This window comes from Antennarius striatus, chromosome 9 (assembly GCF_040054535.1).
Source record: "Antennarius striatus isolate MH-2024 chromosome 9, ASM4005453v1, whole genome shotgun sequence".
In the NCBI taxonomy this organism is placed as follows: Eukaryota; Metazoa; Chordata; class Actinopteri; order Lophiiformes; family Antennariidae; genus Antennarius; species Antennarius striatus.
In genome coordinates, this window is record NC_090784.1 from 1,722,130 (window position 1) to 1,728,333 (window position 6,204).

Sequence of the window (6,204 nt, forward strand, 5' to 3'; positions counted from 1 at the left end):
GTCTACTGAAGAATCAAATCTGATAAAGGGAATTTATGGTTTTGATGTGGCTTGTTTTCAAAATTTTTCATGAAACACGTGATTGGATTTATCAGTTAAACAATCATTTAATGACAAATATAGAAAAGTAGTTCTGACAAACCGGTTTTAGCACAAAACTTTTGTTCTGGTGATGTTTTGTGTATTTAAACACAAGATGACCTAAAATGAAGCCACAGTAACTTATTATTATTACATCCCTCTTTATAATGACAGTTTTTCACCTGACATATTTCTGACAATGAGAGCAAAGTGCACTGCAAAGTCTTTAAAATAACATTTACAAATAATGACTGAAACGTTCACTTTATCCCTTCGGGAATGAATTTGCCATAAAACATTTTTTTTAAAAGAAATTGACACTAAATGTGAATTTTCAAAAAATTTTCTTTCATTCATCAAATTTGAGTTTCACTGGCAGCTTTATACAATTTGCTTTTAACAAGCCCAAAGATAATAGTTTGAGTCGATGGAATGTTAAGACCATTGATGTTCCACATTCCTGTGCTTTTATATCCCAGCATGCTAATAGTTTGCTTTGGCGGCGCATCCACTCAGGAACCCAGAGTTTTTCAAGATGGACTTGTCATGGAAAATTGCCTGCTTGGTGTTGAGTCCTCACAGCTTTATTTGGATGGAAGGAAGCATCGAATTAAAGATGTGGAATCAGAAAGGCTTATTTTTCAGATGCAGGGCTCAGAGTATGCAGCGATGGTGCCCTGGGCTCAGGGCAGCTCCTGAAGTTGTGTTTGCAGTGCAGGGAGAGGAGCCAGCACAGATGGGTAGGTACCAGAGGCCGCACACTTTTTCTCATGCCTTCAAATGGGAGTGCTCTCTTTCTTAGCTAATATTTAGCTCCTTCAAATGCTAATGGAGTGCTTCGCTCTCCAAGGTTAGCATAACAACTACGAGAAAGCCTTTGAATCTTAGACATTAGTTTACCAGATGAAAGCGGGAGCGTCAGGCGTCTCAGCAGTAGATCTCAACCCCCCCCAGTCACTTTCCACTCGCAAAGCAGCATTACTCTCTGTCTTCATTTCCACCCAACACGTATTTTAATCTTTAATAATTATGAAAAGAAACTCTCGCTATGCTTAAATGCAATGTCACATTGCACGCGTGTGTCAGTGAGTGGGAAGTGGGACTGTGGATGATAATAAATGACGGCTGGGAGGACAGATAACTGCATGGCTGGAGTCCTCTGTTAGGACTCACAAAATCTATAAAAATACACACTTGTATGTTTTTGCATTAATAATTTATACTGCAAAAACAGATTATACTTATGGAGGAATACTGCAGTTTTTCTCAAGTTCATCTTGCTTTTTGCGGCTAATACAACAACAGTTTGTTTTTCCTGTTTTTTAGTGTCCAAATCATTTCTGAAAGAAAACTCACGTTGTGCTGCATCCGCGAGCTGCTTTGATTCTGTTTTTAGCTCCAACTGATTCATTGTTAAGTGGTAGAAAAATGATTTATATCACCATGGAAACAGCAATCAGGGGCACAAAACTAAAATGCCCCCCCCAAAAAAAAAATAAAAAAGAAAAGAAAAAAGGAAAACAGCTTTAGTTTTGATCAGAGCTCTGAAATGCTATTGGCGCTTGCTGGTTGTGGAACTTAAAACACAAATTTGTGCCACTCTGAATTATTAAATATGTATCAAAAGAAAAAAAAAGAGTGAATGGCCCATAAAACAGTCCTCTATAAGTAGCAGCATTTCCCCCACTCAACAGTGTCAGAGGCAAACAACTCATATTATACTTCAAAACTGTAATAAAGCGCTATCTTTCCAGCATCTCCATAATGCATTATTCACTTCCAGTTGCCAAAAGGGGACTCTGGAGAATGGTTAAGAACCCACTACAATATTTATGTACTTTGCTGCAGTGCTGACACACACACAGACACACACACACACACACACACACACACACACACACACACACACACACACACACACACACACACACACACACACACACACACACACACACACACACACACACACACACACTTACAAAACCCTATCAAACCTTGGTGTTTGCTGCCAAAGATCCATACGGATAGATCGTATCTCTGTAGATTAATGGCATCACACTCCTCACACCTCACCCACACCGCTGTTCTGTTTCCCTGTGTGTGTTGGGCTCTAGACGGTTGAAGCATCCTGCGTCATGTCTTCAGGATAAGCCCCTCTGATGTTACACTATCACTTCCTGCCTGGCATTGGCCCACATACTGCAGATTGTTTGTGTCTGTTTCAGGATCCAGGTCAGCCGTGACTTCTTTCGCTTGGGATTTCTCCACTAGGAGCATTCTCAGTGATGAGCCATTTGGAACAGCAGATATAAAACACATTCCCTAGCAATGCTAGATGTAGTTCTGAAGAGGATTTTAAGGCACTATTGATGAAAGAGTGTCACCCTGTAGTCTAAGTGGTGCATCAAACTCAGACAGAGAAAAGTTTAACTTTACAGATCATTCAGGATAATGATGCATTCTGGAAGGATAATGATGTAGACATTGGAGGTCATCAGAAGAACGTGATGATGGTGGTCTATTTGTCTAATGAGACACAAAAAATTGGTGGGTGGCTGAAAGTCTCTGCAGATTTTTCATGTTTCCAGACAGGCCATGAATGTACCTTTGTGTGTGCAGTCGCACACGAACGACGCAGAATCCCAAGGACATGTAACAAAATTTAAATAGCAAAGATGAGATGTAACTAGGACCCAGAATTGAGAGTACGTGAAACATCTCGCACAGCAGACTGCAGACACAGTGAGTGTGTGGGTCCATCGACACCACAAACCCGTTCTGGTTGGGTTCAGGTTTGAGGAGTGGCTGGTTGCTATGAGGCTTTGACTTGAGAGTTGAAGAAGTCATTCTAAAGTCATGTAGAACCAGGAATATCTCCATATTATTTCACACTTAATGTCTGTCTGATCTGGATCTGTTCCAGTTTGCTTTAGTTTGTGCAGACACATACATTTAAGGTGTGATTCTTCTGTTACTGCCCGCTGATCTTTGTACACATATTTTTAAACACATATTCATTTTTTTTTAGAAACGCCCATCTTAGTGATGCTGTTTTCCTCCATGCTGTTTCAGTCTCTCTATGTACAACGCCACCATCCATGAATCCAATGTCAGTGTGATCAGCTCTTATTCTCTCCACAGCTTCATAAATAGAAAAGCTCTCAGTCGCCCAGTTCAGATCGAGAGGCCTGATATTCAGGGAGGCTACTGTGGCTGTTTCAGCATATTTGAGGTCAGGGCTTTGAAGGAGCTGTCTGATCAGAGCTTGTCTGGTAAATGAATAGAGTGAATGTGATGGAGGGAGAGAGAGAGAGACAAAGGGATGGAGATAGAGCGATAGAGAGAAGCACACACTTGGGCTCACAGACAGAGAGCTGGGCTCTCAGGGCTGATGCGTTCAGTGACCTTGTGTTCTCAGTGATGGGATTCTACCTCCACTCACAAAGTAGGTTCTTAGACACGTCAGCACACAGTGGAGGCTGGATCTCACTGAGGCAGCGAGCCAACCCTGTGTGTGCATTCCTGCATTGGGGTGTAGGTGTGTGTCACTGGTATATACAGTGTGTGTGTCACTGGTATATACAGTACGTGTGTGTCACTGGTATATACAGTACGTGTGTGTCACTGGTATATACAGTATGTGTGTGTCACTGGTATATACAGTATGTGTGTGTCACTGGTATATACAGTACGTGTGTGTCACTGGTATATACAGTACGTGTGTGTCACTGGTATATACAGTACGTGTGTGTCACTGGTATATACAGTACGTGTGTGTCACTGGTATATACAGTACGTGTGTGTCACTGGTATATACAGTACGTGTGTGTCACTGGTATATACAGTACGTGTGTGTCACTGGTATATACAGTACGTGTGTGTCACTGGTATATACAGTATGTGTGTGTCACTGGTATATACAGTACGTGTGTGTCACTGGTATATACAGTATGTGTGTGTCACTGGTATATACAGTACGTGTGTGTCACTGGTATATACAGTATGTGTGTGTCACTGGTATATACAGTACGTGTGTGTCACTGATATATACAGTATGTGTGTGTCACTGGTATATACAGTACGTGTGTGTCACTGGTATATACAGTACGTGTGTGTCACTGGTATATACAGTATGTGTGTGTCACTGGTATATACAGTACGTGTGTGTCACTGGTATATACAGTACGTGTGTGTCACTGGTATATACAGTATGTGTGTGTCACTGGTATATACAGTACGTGTGTGTCACTGGTATATACAGTACGTGTGTGTCACTGGTATATACAGTGTGTGTGTGTCACTGGTATATACAGTACGTGTGTGTCACTGGTATATACAGTGTGTGTGTCACTGGTATATGCAGTACGTGTGTGTCACTGGTATATACAGTATGTGTGTGTCACTGGTATATACAGTACGTGTGTGTCACTGGTATATACAGTACGTGTGTGTCACTGGTATATACAGTATGTGTGTGTCACTGGTATATACAGTACGTGTGTGTCACTGGTATATACAGTATGTGTGTGTCACTGGTATATACAGTATGTGTGTGTCACTGGTATATACAGTACGTGTGTGTCACTGGTGTGTTCGTAGGACAGTTGAAGAAATGAAAAAGAAATGACCTCTGTAAAAAGTTAAATGCCCTGGCAGAAGCTCGAGGCTTCTTTTATTATTTTGCTCTCAATATGTTGACAAGCTGCTTCGTGTTCCAGTCGGGGTCCAGACGGACGGACGGACGGGCGGACGGACATCTAGACAGACATCTAGATAGATAGATTCCTGCACTGCCATAAGTGATCCAGTTGGAACACACGTAGACCTTTATTCACACCCATGTGAAGATCAGTATTCGAGCATGCGTTCAGGGCGGGGTCGTGAGTAAAGGAAAGTACTCGTCTGTCTTTGGTGACGTCCACAGGAAGCTGTGGATATCAGGACAGCTGCTGTGAAGCAGTCTTACCCTTTATTGCCTCATATATTCTTGACACAAGCGTACAACTACTGCGGAATACCAAGAACAGAGCAGAAAGTCTGAAGTATAACCAACAACTTTGGGGGGAAAAACCCATAACTGTCCTTTCACTGCTGTTTCGTTTGCATCCAATCCGAGCAGCGTCCAACCTCCACGTCTCTCGTCCGTCCGCCCTCGATCTCCAATCCGTCATCTGTCCTTTGAGCTGTGATGTGACGACACAGGTATGGCTGCTCCAGCGCCGGACACATCTTCATACACGGCTCTGTGGCGCGTGAAGCCCAAGGTCTTTGTGCTCCTCACGGTGTGCAGATCAATCTCTTAGGCAGGTTCCCAGGAGGAACACAAAGCCTTACAACGGAGACACGACTGTCCCTGGGTGGAGGGGGGAGAGAGAGAGGAAGGGGCAGCGACAGGACGACAAGGAAGGAGAGAAAGGAGATGGTAAATTTGGAGGGGGGGGTAGGGATTAAGTCTTTTCTTCCAGGATAAGGAGCTGTCTTTAAGAGACAGACAGCGAGAGGCTCTCTCGGTGGAGGAGCAGGTTTGATCCCTCAGCCTCCCCCCTCCCATCTCAGCCTCCCCCCTCCCATCTCAGCCTCCCCCCTCCCATCTCAGCCTCCCCCCTCCCTCCTCAGCCTCCCCCCTCCCATCTCAGCCTCCCCCCTCCCATCTCAGCCTCCCCCCTCCCATCTCAGCCTCCCCCCTCCCATCTCTGTTCTTTTCCCCTCTTTTGTGTTTCCCTCCCGCTCACTGTAATCCAACGTGACACAGTTACAGATGGTCTATCAATGCCAGAGCCCATCAGAGCCCTGTTGAGGGGCCTGCTGGGGGCCTGATAGGCTGTCCGCTACCTTGCCTGCATGTTTGTATGTGTGTGTGCATGTCCATGTACGCGTCTATGTGTGTATACCTTCTGTTCCTCCCCCCTTTTTTCAGCTGGGACCAACCAGGACAACATCCCATCAAACAGCCGTGACACTGGTGTCAGTCACAGGAGGGGTTCATCTGATGTGTGTAGGCAGCAGGGCTGCATGCACCACCACAGCCACACCTACTGCATTCTGCCTCCACCCAACGGTGTTCACAGGGGGGCGGGGGGCAGGAGAAGCCAGGATGACACTTTTGACGGATAGAAGGGAAGG